This window comes from Canis aureus, chromosome 22 (assembly GCF_053574225.1).
Source record: "Canis aureus isolate CA01 chromosome 22, VMU_Caureus_v.1.0, whole genome shotgun sequence".
NCBI lineage: Eukaryota > Metazoa > Chordata > Mammalia > Carnivora > Canidae > Canis > Canis aureus.
The window spans coordinates 16,952,474-16,970,532 of record NC_135632.1 but is presented as its reverse complement, the minus strand read 5'-3'; the positions used below and the strand labels follow the sequence as shown (position 1 = coordinate 16,970,532).

Here is an 18,059-nt window from a genome sequence, read left to right as displayed (position 1 = left end):
AACCCTGTGTTGATAATATGGCTTCTGGGGATTATCATCTAAAGGGCACCAGAATTTAACAAGATAGTTTTAAAATAAAGCTTCCTGGACCCTATGAAATCTGATTCCTTCTCAATCTGTAGTAGCAACAATATTTCAAGAAAATTAAGATACTAAAAAGTAGAGGTATACTATACTGTCTGTAACTTTGTCATTATAGTGTTCATCTAAGTATTCTATCCTATTAGTTCCACGAGGGCAGGATCAAGGGCAGTTTTGATTTTTGTTATGTCCTCAATGCCTCATACATAACAGAAACACAAATGTCCTTTTAATGAGCAAACAAGTGAAGATTACTAACTGGACTTCTCTCTCCAGTATAGTATGATCACTGTAGCCAGTGGTGTTAGAAATTATGAAGTAGCTTCAGTTCCAGACAGAATTTTTTCCCACATCCTCTTTGAGAAGTTGGTCTACATACTACAGCTCATTATCCCAAAGTTTAAATTCCTGAATAACCCATTGATAATTCTTTGCATCCTGATTGAGAATATCAGCAATAAACTCAAGTTCCTGGATCTTTCAGTCATTCTACTAATACTCACCCATGATGCCAAACTTGATAGTTTTTGGGCTGTTCCTCAATTATTGCAGTGATGTAGTTCATTTCCTCATGTAGATCCTTTTGAAGTGATTTTAAGAGAACTCTCCAAAAATGCCACCATGTAAAATTGGCTGTATTTAACTCAATAGCATCTCTGGTTAGTTTAAAAGCTCATTTACTTCTTTTATCACACCCATAAGTAATCATAAACATCTCTAAATTTTTCACAATAAATTATCAAAACCACTGAATTGGGCCCATCATTCTGTGACACTGGATCTACATCAGCTCATTCTGCTCTGTCCCTGTACAGGATATAGATGGGTGAGTCTGGGCTCAGGAACCCATCGTCCACATGGGATGCCATTGTTTTTGTGGGTTCAGCCACCATACTTTCTACTAGGCAAATGGTATCAGCTGGATGCTCACTCAGGTTCTCTCCAGGGCCCACTCCTTCCCCTTCTTTTGGTTAATGCCCCTGCAACTTAAATGTCTTTACTAACTTTGTTTATTATGGGAACTAGATACTATCAAATTTGTTTTCACCAGAGTCCCCAAGAGGAAGGAGACCTGGAGTTCCTTCAGCCACCACACATAGCTGGGTCTTGCTCTAGATTTTTTTTTTTTTTTTTGTAAATTGTTCCCCTTTCCCATTTTTGTGACCAGGTCTCCTGAGAGCAGGAAGTTTCAAATACTGATTCTTTCCAGGGCCACAGGGATCAGATTGCTTTGGCTCAGGTAGGGGCCCATTTTCAATCCCCTTGTCTTTCCCACCCTGCCCTATACTTTTACCAGCAGTTGGGAGTATATAGGGAGCTGGCAAGGGTGAGTCATTCTAGACTACCTCTTCCCAAGGGAGATGTCCTTGACTCTCTTCCAAGGTTTCTTGGGATGCCCTTGGAAATCCCACCAGATGGAAACTGCTTCTCACTGAACATATCTTTCACCAGACCAGACCTAAGGAATTTCTGAGATTTCTCAGATTAGGGAAAATCTATTTATTTATTGTCCTTCTTCCTGCGATTAGGGGCTTATTTACTGTCTTTCTCTTTGTTTTGTTTACTGCTATATCTTCAGTATCTAACACACTATAGATGAAGAATAAGCAAATATTTGTGAAGTCTGCTGGTCTTGAATGTAAATGGGGGGGAGTATTTCTGCAGCAGAAGCCCCAATTTTCTGCATACTCTGTGAAGGGAAGACAAGCATTTTGACTACTAGTGATGCTGTGAGCTACCAGCAATCTTTCTTTTTAAGACCTCAAATGAAATGAAAACATTGGTGATCTAATCAATAAGATATTGGTCCATATTCTTTCCCACCATTTATCAAATGCCATTTGATGTGTTAAAATCAATGAAGATGTATCCATTCAAAATCTCTTATTATACAATGTTTTGTTTCCAATAAGTGGTTTAACCCATGATTAGAATAGCAATCATGGTCTTTTGTTGATGCCAAGCACTATTCCTGGCTTGTTTCACTTAACTCTCTCAGCAACTCTTCAAGAGAGGAAGTGTCACTATGAGGATGATGGAGATGAGAGCCCAGGGTGGCCAAAGATGTTGGACCACAGAAAGCATCAGCCTTTTTTGGTCCCCTTAGTGCCCTGCATTCTATGAGTGCTGCCCTCTGAATTTGGGAGAACTAGGCCTCAGGAACAAGTATTAGTAAATCAAATCATCATTTGAACCAGTTGCAACATCTTACTGGTTCCCTCATCAATTAACAAGTTAATTTAAAATCTTTGCTAAGTGTTCATTTTACATTTGTATGAGAGTTATAGTGTCATGTTTTAAAAAATATCTTTTAACAATTTTGAAGTTTCTGCTGAGATGCACTGTAGATTCACCTGACAGAAGTAAGTAGACTGTGTGTCCAGAGAAGTATACTTCATGAGCAGCTTAAAGTAAGACATGTTTTTTTGTTTTGTTTTGTTTTTGGCTCCTAGGTGAATCACAAGTGTCAATAGAACTTTAACTTTGCCAAGTCTTCATTCTCTGGGTTTTCCCCCCATTAATTTTGCATTTTGGTTTTGTTCACTTACAGTCAATCAGTTATAACTTCATTAGTGACAGCAATAACTGGGATTTTGGCTTGGTGGTCTGGCCATTTGGTGGTTTCTGTAGAAGACAGATATATATTCTTAACTGGGTGAGAGACAACAGAGAATCCAGTTTATTAGTCCTTTTTATTTGTTTTTGTTGTTGTTTGCTTATGTATTTGTCTATTTTGAACATAAATTAATTTTAAAAATCATGCTCACTAGGAAGGAGAACACTATTCTTTGATACACAGAATGGTGGTTTTCAAAAAAATGTCCATGTCTGTGTCATGTGACTTGTGACTAAAATTGTAGAATTGAAGCTATAAGCTCTCTGTAATTTGGAAAGGATTTTACCTCTAAATGTGTGTGTGTGTGTGTGTGTGTGTGTGTGTGTGTGTGTGTATTTTCCTATTTTTGGAGGGTATCAATGAATTAGATCCCAAAGTCTTTTAAGTTAAAGGAGTTTTGTTCTGATTGGTTTATAGAATAAAGAAGTGCCTATATAAAATCCCCCCAAAAAAGATAATTAAACTTTGTTTTTTTTTGATAATTAAACTTTGAATACTTTAAATGTGCTATAAAAATATGCTAAAATTATTCTTCATGAAGCCTAGTCAGAAACCTTTTAAGAATCCAAATTCACATAATTAAAGTAAATGTTTGGCAAACAAGACCAGTTTACTAATGTGAGTTTAATAAAAACAGCTTTGTCTTCTCTGATTTACCACTGTTCAGGATAATATAAACAGTGTTCTCTATATAGGTATGTTTTTCTTAGATATTTACAGGTTTGCTGATGAAATAAGTTAACATTACTCCTACAAAATGTTTAAGATTATGAAAAATATAAATTTATGTTTGACTAAATTGAATCATTATTCTGACAAATTGTTAATTTCAACAGCTTTTTAAAAAACCATGAGCCGATATTAAATTAAATTAGTTATTATATAACCAGTGTATATCTAGGTACTTTCTAAGGAGGATAGAGCACTCACACATTGATTACTAAGCATAATTTTGCTTTTTTAATATGCTAAAACATAAGCTATAGCAATGAGTCATGTTAATGAATGTGCTCATTTTTGCCACACAGGAAAGCATGTGACTGTAAAAAATTGTATTATGAACTCTGCTAATCTGCTAAAATGCTTCAGTATGACAGAAAGTTCTCAATTATCTGCTGTCTAGTTTTCCCTGCGAAATAGAAGTTAATTACTTCAGTGAAAAGTTATAATTAATATAAGTGGTTGCAACTATGCTAGGAGCAATGACAGAAAAATACAACCTAGAATATGCTGTTGCTCTTCCACAAGCAGTGGTTCTTGGGATTTATATGGTTACAACAATTTATATCCACCTCTATTAAAAATCAAAACTGAGAAATATTTAAAATACTCATTTATGCATTAATTTGGAGATAGTCAATGCATGGCGTGCTATCAAAATAGCATCTTAATATTATTATAGAATTAGTTTTGAATTTATGAATCCCTTGACATCTGTATTGGAATAAAAGTGTAACCAGAGCATGAAAAAGTATAATGAAGGACAAATCTTGGAAAGTATATTTTTCTTACCTTGGCTCATAATCCTTAGTCTTATAAACTATGAAATGTGTTAGAATTTTTGCCAAGTTCCCACTCTTGATGGGCTTGCATCCTTGATTTTCTGATTAATGTCTTCACCTACAATGCAAATGGCTATTCTTTTTAAAGTGACCCACATTTCTTTTTGGTCTAGAACTGAGGGTTTCCTGGGATATGGAACTTTTAGTATTATAATCAGAACATCCAGGGGAAGCCTAGAGGGTTAGCTACCTTATTTACTTTCTGTGTAATCTACCTAGAAAGCAAAGATTCTGTGACTTGCCTGAATATTCTTATATTCTCCATGTTGACTTTATGCTCTCTACTCCAAACAGGAAAGAGAAGAAGGAAAAGAGGAAGAGGAGAAGAAAAAAGAGAAGAAAAAAAGTTTCCTTGCTTATGAAAGTGCTAAGCTTCTTTACAATTTTATTTCCTCCATGTATTTATTTTTAAATGTTTTATTGTCACCTTGATTCAATAAGCAACCAAGTATTTTTTCTCAGGCACCAATGATCCTGTCTTAATCAAGTGTCTAAATCTCCTCTGACAACTCTTGATTTTTGTCTTCCAAAAATCAGGTCTGAAATTTAGAAGAAAATAAATAAAACTTGCAGGGAATCTTTTACACCTAAAGTAGTCTTTGAGATTTCCCAGAGGGTTCCTGGAAAACCCCAAAGCTTTGTTCTTTTACCTTATAAAAAGGGATGTTAGAAATAATCAGGTTTGGTGAGCTGCATGGGAAGAGTTGTTAAATCGTAAGAAATGCTCAGCTTTCCCTAGGTTAAATTTATATAGGTAAGATGTTATTAATATAAACATTTCAGAAATTTTATGCTTTATGGGAAGTCCCCGGAGATTTTTCAATGCCTTGCTTTCTGTATGTGTTTACATTCAGGGAAAACACTGACTGAAAGCCTTATAAAAATAGTTCTGTTGAACTTTCTCTTATTTATTTGAGTCTTAGTAGTGTTTTGTCTGATGACATTGAGCAACAATACATTTCAATTACTGTTTAAAATGTTCATTGCCACAGTCTTTTAAAAAAAATTTGAATCAAGTTAATTTTTAGGTCAGTGGGTCTCAACGAGAGACATTTGTTTAAAGTTTCTTTTGGGAGAATAGGTTTATTGTATTTCTTTTGTATACCACTAACCAAATAACAAAATACCTTGTCAGTTTGAATTACTCCTGAATTATTATTATTGTGAACTCTCATCAGTCCATTTGAAAATTTTCAGTAATAAAATAACCATAGCTCTGTCATTTAAAAATAGATTTCATATGCATCAAAAGTGGTTCTAAGAGGGAAGTTTATAGCAATATAGGCCTACCTCAAGAAGCGAGAAAACCTAACCTTATTCCTAAAAGGAGCTAGAAAAAGAAACAAAAAAGAAACAAAACCAAAACCTAGCAAAAGGCATAAAATAATAACGATTAGAGCAAAAAATAAATGATGTAGAAACTAAAAAAACAAAAGAACAGTTCCATTAAACCAGGAGCTAGTTCTTTAAAGATCAACAAAATGAATAAACCTCTAGCAAAACTCATTAAAAAGAGAGAGAAAGAGAGAGAGAGAGAGAGAGAGAGAGAGAGATTCCAAATAATCAAAATTACTAATGAAGGAGAAATAACAACCAACACCCCCGAAATACAAACAACTATATCAGAATATTATGAAAAACTATATACCAACAAATTGGAGAACTTAGAAGAAATGGATAAATTCCTAGAAACATATAACCTATGAAAACTAAAGCAAAAAAAAAAAAAGAAAACTAAAGCAAAAAGAAATGGAAAATTTTAACAGACCAATTACCATCAATAAAATTGAATCAGTAATATAAAAAAAGCTTCCAAAAACAAAATTCTGGGACCAAGTGGTGTCACAGGTGAATTTTACCAAACATTTAAAGAAGAGTTAATACTCATTTTTCTCAAACTACTCCAAAAGATACAAAAGGAAGAAAACTTGCAAATTTATTCTATGAAGCTAGTATCACCCTGACAACAAAACCAGATAAAGACACTACCGAAAAAGACAAAAGACAATTACTAGCCAATATCTCTCATGAATTTGGATGTGAAATTCTCAACAAACCAAATCAAACAATATATTTAAAAAATCAAACAACAGTCAAGTGAGATTTATTCCTATGATGCATGGGTAGTTCAATAGTTGCCGAACAATCAACATGATACTTCACATTAATAAGAGAAAGGATAAGAACCATATGATCATCTCAATAGATGCAGAACAAGCATTTGACAAAGTACAACATCCATTCATGGGAATGGATGGATGCAGAGGGAACCCTCTGCAAAGCAACTCTAGAGGGAACATATCTTAATATAATAAAGACCATATATGAAAAACCCACAGACAACATCATACTCAATGGTGAAAAACCAAGAGCTTTCCCCCTAAGGTCAGGAACAAGACAAGGACATCTACTCTTACCACTTTTATTCGACATAATATTGGAAGTCCTAGCCATAGCAATCAGACAACATAAAGAAATAAAAGGCATAGAAATTGTCAAGGAAGAAGTAAAACTCTCATTACATACAGATGATATGACATTATACATAGAAAGCCCTAAAGATTCTACCAAAAATTACTATAACTGATAAATGAATTCAGTTAATTTGCAGGACACAAAATCAATGTACAGAAATCTGTTGCATTTCTATGCACTAATAATGAAGCAGCAGAAAGAGGAATGAGGAAAACAACCTCATTTACAAATGCACCAAAACCAACAAAATATCTAGGAATAAATGTAACCAAAGAAGTGAAAGACATATACTCTGAGAAATATAAAACACTGATGAAAGAAATTCAAGATGACACAAAGAAATGGAGAGATACTCCTTGCTCATGGGTTGGAAGAACAAGTATTGTTAAAATATCCATGCCACCCAAAGCAATATACAGATATAATTCAACCCCTACCAAAATACCAACAGCTTTTATTATTATTATTATTTTTTGCAGAACCAAAACAAATAATCCTAAAATTTGTATGGAACCACAAAAGACCCTGAAAAGCCAAAGTAATCTTGATAAAGAAAAGCAATGTTGGAGGTATCACAATTCCAGACTTTGAGTAGTGTTACAAAGTAGTAGTAGTTAAAACTATATGGTACTGGGATTAAAATAGACACATAGATCAATAGAATAGAACAGAAAACCTAGAAATAAAACCACAATTACATGGTCTATTAATCTTCAACAAAGCAGGAAAGAATATCTCATGGGAAAAAGACAGTCTCTTCAACAAATGGTGCTGGGAAAACTGGACAGATACAAAAGAACTGAAACTGGACCACTTTCTTACACCATACATAAAAATAAACTCAAAATTGATGAAAGACCTAAATGTGAGACAGGAAACCATAAAAATCCTAGAAGAGAGCATAGGCAATAGTTTCTCTGACATTGGCCACAGCAACACTCTAGATATGTCTCCTGAGGCAAGAGAAACAAAAGCAAAAATAAATTACTAGGATTTCATCAAAATAGAAAGCTTCTGCACAGTAATGAAACAACGTAATCAAAAGACAACCTATGGGCTGGAAGAAGATACTGCAAATGATATATCCAATAAAGAGTTAATATCCAAAATGTATGAAGAACTTACACAACTCAACACCAAAAAACCAAATAATCTAATTTAAAATTGGGGAGAATACATGAACTGACATTTCTCCAAAGAAGACATCCAGATGGCCGACAGACACATGAAAAGATATTCATCATCACTTACTATCAGGGAAAGCAAGTCAAAACTACTATGAGATATCACCTCACACTTGTCAGAATGGCTAAAATCAACAATACGAGGAACAGCAGGTGTTGGCGAGGGTGTGGAGAGGGGGAACCCTCTTCCACTGTTGATGCGAGTGCAAGCTGGTGCAGCCACTCTGGAAAACAGTAGGGAGGTACCTCAAAAAGTTAAGAATAGAACTGAACCTTATGATCCAGTAACTGCTCTACTGAGTATTTAATCCCCCCCAAAAGCCCACAAAACCCACTAATTCAAAGGGATACATATACCTCTCTACATTGATAATAGCATTATCTACAATAGCCAAACTATGGGAGCAGCTCAGTGTCCTTCCATAGATGAATGGGTAAAGAAGAGGTGGTATATATACAACGGAATATTATTCAGTCATAAAAAAAAGAATGAAATCTTGTTACTATGGAGAGAGCTAAGGTGTATAACGGTTAGCGAAATCAGTCTGTCAGAGAAAGACAAATATCATATGATCTCACGCATATGTGGGATTTAGGAGATAAAACAAATGAGCAAAGGAAAACAAAACAAAAAAGACAGGGAGAGACAAAACAAGAAACAGACTCAACTATAGAGAACAATCGGATGGCTACCAGAGGGAAGCTGGATGATGGATGGGAGAAATAACTGATGGGGATTTTTTGTTAAAGATTGTATTATTTATTTATTCATGAGAGAGAGAGAGAGAGAGAGAGAGAGAGAGAGAGAGAGAGGCAGAGACACAGGCAGAGGGAGAAGCAGGCTCCATGCAAGGAGCCTGATGTGGGATTCGATCCCAGGACTCCAGGATCACACCCTGAGCTGAAGGTGGCATTAAACCGCTGAGCCATCCGGGCTGCCCTATAGCTGATGGGGATTAAAGAGTGCATTTGTTATGATGAAAAAATAAAATAAATGAAAAACAACAACAACAACGAATAAGAACAAAAAAAAAAGTTTTTGTTTTACTCTGATGTTTGTCAAAGTTTCTCCTATAAGCTACAGGTTAGAATTTGTGTTGTTAATGAAGAAAGTCTCAGAGCCTTATAGAAAAAGTACTCCCAAATACTGACCTTTCAAAGAATTAACTCTTAAGTAGAGGCATCTGAGTTGGAATCACATAGGCAACTTTCAGACCATATCAGTAGACTAAGTCAGGATTTCCAGAACCCTTTTTAGTTGAGAAACAGGTGGCTTCATGAGACTATGAATTTAGGATATGGAATGGAGGAAGACTTAATTATATAGAACTGAATGAACTGATGAGAAAATTTTTATTGTGGTTGTTTGGAAGATTGTTGATGTTGTTTTAATGCACTATTTTCCATATATATAAGGAAGCTCTTTCTGTTCCCAAGGCAATTTGGGTAGACTTTGCTTTTATAAACCGAAATGAAACATTTAAAAGTGATACCCAATTCCACAAATTCCATGAATTTGGAAATTCTGAGTCTCTTTTTATGGCAATGTAGTTATTTGCATAGGTTTAATAATAATCTTGAATAATATTTAATTATCATTATCATCATCAATAGATTGTTTCTGACTAGGCTATTTTCTAACTTTATGAGATAGAAGTTAACCTGTAAAACTGATAATAACACAAATGTCTCCAGTCTAGAGCTATGCAAATGACGTCTGATTATGGCAATGCAAGTAGATTTTGTTAGGTGGGGGATATAAATCTCTAAGTCAAATCTTTCTTTGTAAGAGTTGTAACATCTCAGTGGTTCTTTCATTAATTAATAAATTAAATAAAATCTTTGCCAAGCATTTATTTTATGTTTGTATGAAGGTCATGATTTTATTGTCTTTAAAAAAATTGTCCTTTAACATTTTTATTGTCACTGTAGTGAAATTTTGGGAAAGAGTAGTGATGAATTTATGTATTTAATCCACATTTTTAAATGAAAGTTCTGTGCAGCAATTCAACTTTATAGGTACTTAAATTTATCAAACTTTCCCTTCACGTCTAAGGTTTATGTCATAGAAAGGTCTTTGCTATCCTAAGGTTAATTTAAAAAATAAAAATAAAACCTCATGTATTTACTTCTAGAACCTTTACACTTTCACTTTTAAGCCTGTAAACTTTTTGATTTAGCTTATTTTCCAAAATTTGTCATTGATTGTTTCAGCACTATTTCACTTAAAAAAAAAAAGATTTATTTATTTATTCATGAGAGATACAGAGAGAGAGGCAGAGACAAAGAGGGGGAAGCAGGCTCCTCGCAGGGAGCCCAATATGGAACTTGATCCTGGATCCTGGGATCATGCCCTGAGCCGAAGGCAGACGCTCAACCACTGAGCCACCCAGGCATCCCATCCAGCACCATTTCAATTCACTTCCCCACTAAGTTAAAAATTTTAAATTCCATTTTGTTATGGGAATGGGAAAATGTTCACATCCAATTTACGTATTAACTTAGGAAGAATGGACATTTTTATAATGTTGAGTTTTCCTATATAAGAACAGAGTAGGGGTTTCCATTAACCCAAATCTTATTTTATATTAAGATTGCATTTAAAGTTTTTGTCTATATATCTTTCATATTTCTTGTTAGTTACTTCTAAATATTTTGTCGGTCATTATTATAAATGGAATATCTTCTCCCTTTATATTTTCTAGTTGCTTTTTGTTTGCATATATAAAAGCAACTGACTTGGGCATTAATTTTGTGCTCAATTACTCTTTTTCATTCTTTTATTATCTGTAATAGTTTTTTACTTGATTTGCTTGTAATCCTGTATTTTCATGTATATAATCACATCATCTACAAATAATGATAATTTTCCTTCCTTGTTTCTAATTTTTACCCTTTTATTCCTTTTGGAATGTTGGCAATGGCTAATCCTTACAGAAGAATAGTAGTGGGTATCCATGTCCTATTCTTGACTTTAGTAGGAATGCCTTTTAAAAAACCATTTATTTATTTAAGAGAGACAGAGACAGAGAAACGAAAGAAAGAGTGCCTGAGTGCCCACGCTCATGTGAATGGAGTAGGGGCAGAAGGAGAGAATTTTCAAGCAAAGTCTTCACTGAGAATGAGCCCCATAACCCAGGAGACCATGACCTGAGCCAAACTCAGTCACCAGGAATTGGATGCTTAACTGACTGAGCCACCCAGGCACCCCAATACTGCTTTAAAAATATTTTATTTATTTATTTATTTATTTATTTATTTATTTATTTATTTATTTATTTAAAAGAGAGAGAGAGAGAGAGAGAGAAAATGAGCAGGGTGGGGGAGCAGAGGGAGAAGGACAGAGACAGGGAAAAAATCTCATGCAGACTCCATGCTGAGCATGGAGCCCCACTTGGGGCCAATCCCACAACCCTGAGATCAAGACCTGAGCTGAAACCAAGAGTCCGATGCTTAACTGACTAAGCCACCCAGGCGCCCCTAGTAGAAATGCTCTTAATGTTTTATCAGTAACGGATTGGTTTTTAGTCTAATATACCTTAATAAGAAATCAACCACCCAAGTCTATTTTGCTATGCTTTTATTTTTAAGTTAGTATCAGAAATGGTAGGAAACAATGAGATATATAACATATCATTTGCAAAAATTAAGAATATAGTGCCGAAAAGAATGTGTACCTTGCTAAAATACGTTAACATTAAACTCCTTAAAATGGTTGTTTATGAGGCTCCTGGCTGGCTCAGTGGTGGAACATACAATTCTTGATCTTGGGGTTGTGAGTTTGAGCCCACACTTGGTGTAGAGATTACTTAAAAATAAAATATTTTTTTAAATGGTGGCTTATGGGGAAAAGAGAATGAGAATACAAAGATAGAAAAAAAATATACCCATACCAAAAACCTAACTCCACGAAACCTTAAAAGAAAAAAAGTACAAGGGCATTATTTGTATCAGTATTTCTATTTAGTATTTAATAAAATTTGTCTGTAAAATCATCTGGGCCTCATGTGAGGAAGGGTGATTCTTTGACAATTTCCTTAATTTCAACCGAGGTCATTGGTCTCTCTAGATCTCTATTCTGTGATCAGTTTTCACCTTTATATTTACCTGAAAATCTTCCATTTCTTGGAGAAATCATCATACTTTTATTTCCTCTATATCAGTAGCCATTTCCTCATTGTAATTTTAGTTTTGTATACTTAAAAATTCTTAATTTTTCTTATATTAATTAGCTAGTGGTCCTGTATTTTATTTTTAAAGATCCAACACTTCATTTTTAAAGATTTGTTCTATTTCTCTATTTTCTTTTTTCTTCTCTCTTTTTTTTTAGAGAGAGAGAGCGTGCGTGCATGCATGCATGTTGGGGGAGGCTGGGGTGAGGAGGGACAGAAGGAAAGGAAGAGAGAGAATCTTAACCAGACTCCATTCTCAGCACAGAGTCCAACTTGGGGCTCAATCTCACAACCTAAGATCGTGACCTGAATTGATACCAAGAGTTGGACACTTAACTGACTGAGCCACCCAGGTGCCCCTATTTGTCTATTTTCAATGGCACTAATTTCTTGTTTTGCTTTATCAGGTCCTGTTTCCTATTATCTTTATACTTATTTTGCTATTCCTTTTCTAATAAATTATTAATTTGATTATTTTTACTTTGTTGAATAATATTAATATACATATTAATTGTATTTTATATATTAATCTATTAATTATTTAAGGATATGACTATTTTCTCTAAGCCCTGTTTTAATCATAACCCTTAAGATTTTATATGTAGTATTATTTAAAAATATTTCTAATTGTAATATAATGATAGACTGACAACAAGTTGCAAAAATAGTACAGAGAGCACCTGAGTACCTATCTTCCAGATTCCGCCACTGGTGATATCTCCTATAACTATAGAGCATTATAAAAACCAGGAAATTGGTTGTCACAATACATACAATTGACTACAAATCTTACTTGGATTTCACCATGTTTTGCATGCTCTCACTTTTTGTCTTTGTGTGCAGTTCTATGGTATTTAATCACAACTATGGATTCATATAGCCACCGCCACAGTCAAGATATGGAACTGTTCTGTCTCCACAAAAACACTCTCAGACTGTCCCTTTGTAGTCATATCTTTCTGTCCCTTCCTAACTCCTGGTAACCACTGATGTGTCCTCCATCTCCATAATTTTGTCATTTAGATAATGCCATATAAATGGAGCCCTATAATATATGCAACTTTTGAGGTTGGCTTTATTCCCCTTTGTGTAATGCCCTAAGATCCATTCAATTATTTTAAGTATCAAGAGATTGTTCCTTTTGTTGCTGACTAGCATTCCACTGTATGAATGTTTGTTTAATCCTTCAATTGTTGAAGGTCATTGGAATTTTTTTAATAGTTTTTTGGCTATTGGAAATGAAGCAGCTATGAGCATTCATGTACAGGTTTTTACATGAATATAAGGTTCTATTTCTCTGGAAAAAATACCCAGGAGTATGATTACTGGCTGTATGATAAATGTATGTTCAATTTTTTAAGAAACTGCCAGACTCTTTTCCAGAGTAGCTCTACCATTTTAGCTCATACATTTCCACCAAAAATGTATGAGTGATCTAGTATCTCTCTGGATGGTTGCCAACACTTGGTATTATTGGATTTTTAATTTTAGCCTTTCTAACAAGTTTATTAGCATGTTTTCTGAGCATTGTGATTTAATTTCCATTTTCCCAGTGGCTAATGATCCTGAATATATTTTAATGTGTTTATTTGCCACTCTTATGTCTTCACTGGTGACATACTTGACATATTCAATCTTTCCTTCATTTTCTAACTGGACTGTTGCTTTCTTACTGTTGAGTGTAGAGAATTCTTTACATATTTTGTATACAGATCCTTTGCTGGACATATAAATCATGTATGTTTTCTCCCATGTAGCCTTTTTATTATCATTATCTAACCATTTTGCTACTCCAGTTTCAATTTACTGTTTGATCTAAAAATATTTTTAAGAGAGTTAACATACCATAAAAAGAGTGGATTTTAATAATGACACAATGTCTGTCAGGAGAGGGGCCATCCAAGTCTGATAAGTAAGGTGACTTGCTTCGGTAGGGCCTTTAGCTGAGTCTTCAAAAATAGGTAGGGCTTGGGGGAAAATAATCTGTATTGATTGCAGCAACCTTGAGGATTATCAATTATGAGCTATAAAATAGAGTCCCAAAGTGCATTAGCAGAAATTTTCTGAAGACATATCCAGGCATTATCCTGATATCCTAGATTAGGTGTTGCAATGGCCACCTCATCTGAGGAGCAACATCCTCTCAGAGGTGGCCTCTTTGATGGGCCAAAGGTCTCTACATATTGCTGCGTGGCAGAAAGATTTCTTAACACTGTCCGGAGGGCTCCTTAGAAGGGCCATAAATGAAATCGTGGTCAAAGTTGGGCTGATAACCACAATGTGTGAAGTTCAGAGCAGTAATTAACTTACTTGCACAGCCCAGTTAACTCAGAAAACACAGGACAAAGTAAGGAGGAAAAGGAGAATGACATGTAACCAGGTCCTATCTGGCTGGAGAAAGTCTGATGGAGGCCATGCGGTCATCAATAAGAATGAGTCTTGGAATGTGCAACCTGATTTGACCCCTCACTTCCAACATCACAGCAGCACCAAACCAATCAAAATTGAGCAGAACTAGTTAGGAAAGAGTCAGTCAAAGAGGGCTTTTTGGAGGAGGGACTTAGAGACGTTCATAAGAATTTGCTAGAAAGGGAAGCACTAGGCATTTTTTCTGTGAGAATGGGAAAACAATAGTGTATTGCCAGAACTATCACTGTTCACTTCAGGAGACCAACCAGGCCCAAACAGAAAGGTTGTGTCTGGGACTCAGGGAACAGACTTCGGGAGGGGGCCTTGGACACCAAAATGAGAAGGGCAGATGCCATAGGATAGGAATTAATTGCCCCCCACCCCGTGGGCTCAGGCAGTGCCTCACACTCTCCTGTACCACTTGTCACGGTGTCTGAGATGTCCAGGAGGGTCCAGGGCATACTTCTTCAGGGTAAGGCATTGTTCCCTTCAGATTCTTCTTCTCCTTTTTTTTTTTTTTTAAGATTTTATTTATTTATTCATGAGAAACACACACACACACACAGAGAGAATGAGAGAGAGAGAGAGAGAGGCAGAGACACAGGCAGAGGGAGAAGCAGGCTCCATGCAGGGAGCCCAACGTGGGACTTGATCCCAGGTCTCCAGGATCAGGCCCTGGGCTGAACGCGGCGCTAAACCTTGAGCCACCCGGGCTGCCCAGATTCTTCTTTTAGAAGTAAACGGTCTAAAGATATTTCTTCCCTCTGGTATTCCTCACACACCAAAGACCAACCTCAAGTGCTTCAGCTAGTGCTGCATCTCTTCGCCTGCTAGAAAACGTCCCCCTCTAACCTCTCCAAACATGCAGGCGGCTCGCTCAGCCCCCTCTACAGGGAGTCTCTCTAGAGTCCTGCACCACGCACTGTTCGCAATATGCCAGCGCGCTCCTGTAGCACCGCGTCTGAGGCACTCATGTGGCCCCTGGGCCTGGTGTAACATTTCCTGCATGAATGGCCCAGGCATGGCCCTGGCCCTGCTCAGAAGATCAGTACACATTTATGCAGCAACAAAAGACAATAAGGGGACATCTTAACCCAGTCAGGCCATTTTGAAATGATTATCTGACACTGTCTCACCCATTAATATTTAATATCATTGGTAGCTTACCTTTGTTTTATTTTAACTTAAAAAGACAAATTTATTCTCCCACTTTAGGCAGCCAAAGGTCCAAATTCCAGGTGTTTGTTCCTTCTGGGGTTTTGAACAGGAATTCACTCAGTGCCTGTCTCTTAGTTTCTAGTGGTTACTGGTGATCCCTGGCATTTTTTGGCTTGGAGGCACCTCAGTCCAATGTTCTGCTTCCATATTCTAACCACCTTCTTTTGTGTGTGCCCTTTTCTGTCTCCTCTGAGGCCAGTCTTGCTGGATTTTCCTCTTATCTTGATTCTACCTTAGTCACATCTCCATGGGACTGAAGTAATTATATTAGTAACAGAAGCACCATCTTCTTTTATCTTCTAATTCCTGAACTCTCTAGGATAAAACAAAACAAAATGAAACAAAACAAAAACAACCTGAGGTTGATTAGCTATTCCCTCCCCATCTTCTAGCTCCTTGGCATCCAGACTCTGAAATGTTACCTTATGGAAGGAAGGGTTGCAGTCTTGGGGCATCTCAAAAATCCAGGTGCCAATCTCAGCGCTTTCTCTTGGTCTTGAAAGGCCTTTAGAGAAGAAAGGAAGGCCTTGCCACAGGCTGATATGTCATACTCATGGAGTACAGTAATCCTTCATGGGTCTCACTGAGACACTGTCACACAAAGGCCACCCTGATCATGTGTCTGAAAGTTCCTGTATTGGTTCTTTATTGCTGTGTAACAAATTATTCCAAATTTAGTGGCTTTAAATAACATAAACATCTATTATCTCAGTTTGTATGGGTCGGGAGTTTGAGAGTGACTTAGCTTTACTGGAGGACCTGCTTTTTTTTTTTAATTTTTTATTTATTTATGATAGAGAGAGAGAGAGAAAGAGAGAGAGAGAGGCAGAGACACAGGCAGAGGGAGAAGCAGGCTCCATGCACCAGGAGCCCGATGTGGGATTCGATCCTAGGTCTCCAGGATCGCGCCCTGGGCCAAAGGCAGGCGCCAAACCACTGCGCCACCCAGGGATCCCTGGAGGACCTGCTTTTAAAGGTGCCTTGCAGGCTGCTGGTGAGATGCCTCAGCTGATTTCCATGTGGGCCTCTCCATGGGGCTATTCAAATGTCCTTGTGACATGGTGGCTGGATTTTCTCAGATCAAGTAGTCCAAGACAGAGACCAAGGAGGCAGCTGTTTGTAGCCTCAGAACTCACATACCATCACTTCTACCACCAGTCTACATTCAAGAGAAGGGAAATGAGGCTTTGGGAAGGAAGCACGTCAAAGAATTTGCCAAAGTATTTAAAAACCACCACAGCTCTCTTTTCCACTAGGTCTCCATCCTTTTTCTCCTCTGTCGTCATCTACTTGGTCTTACTACTCTGTTCCCTCATCCTTACACTTGGAGTCCAAGATCTCTGCCACAGTGGGGTGTGTGTGTGTATGTGTGTGTGTGTGTGTGTGTGATACTACTTAGGGAAAACAAAGGACTAAATTGAAATAGCACATCAAAAAAATTACAATTCAATTTCTGAAAACCAGAAAAATCTACCTTATGCACACCCTCCCTTAATTATACTCTAACCGAAGCACCCCAAGTTTTGTGTATTCCTTCTGCACAAGTTACTTGGCTTCCAATTTTTTGATGTTAGGTTTTATCTTAATGACTTTAGGCTTCTCAAACACCTAGGCAACACTCAAAACCTAGTAGTGCTTCCTTAGGTCAAATTGAAAAGTGGACATAAACTGACATTCAAATGCAAACTACAGGAACTAAATTGGTTGATAACTAAAAAGCCCAATGTTAGGACTGACATCAGGCAGGGCTGGATCTTAACATTCAAGTGATGGAGCATCTCTTTATCTCTTGCCTCTGCTTTTTTCCATTTAAGTTTCATTTCAGTAAGACTCCCTCCACGTGATGGCTCTCAGCGGCTCCAGGCTCACATTCTATCCCTTTAGTATCCCCAAAGGACAGAGAACATCTCTTCCTCAGTAGCTTGAATGAAGAACCCAAGATTATGTACTTGTGCCAGGTCTAGTGACCCTGGGTTTGATTGGCCAGGCCTGTGTTGTATGCCAATCCTGGAACTGGCTGGGGCTAAGGGAGGTAAGAACTGTCTGAAGCACATGGACTGAGTGTTACTATCAGAAGAAAAGGGACCAGACTTGGAACAAGCAACTCAGCTGTGGTCTGCAATACTGTGGTAAAGACTGAAGGAGATAAAATATATAAACTACCTGGCATGTGATAGGAATTTTTTTTTTCCGATTCTTCTATTTTTCCCTCTCTCTGTATTTAATCATTTGGTAAGTCCCATAGATTCTCCTTTAGCATTGCTGGTTGCAACTCCTCCTCCTCCTCCAAACCACTGCCTTGCTATGGCCTCTCACTGCCACTCTCCTGGGCTAGGCTGGA

The 18,059-nt window shown here is 36.7% G+C and overlaps 1 pseudogene; it reads right to left on the bottom strand.

Moving 5' to 3' along the window:
• Nucleotides 1-273: 273 nt before the first annotated feature.
• On the bottom strand, nt 274-950 carry LOC144293611 (protein farnesyltransferase/geranylgeranyltransferase type-1 subunit alpha pseudogene; annotated as a pseudogene).
• Between the last annotated feature and the right edge of the window lie 17,109 nt (nt 951-18,059).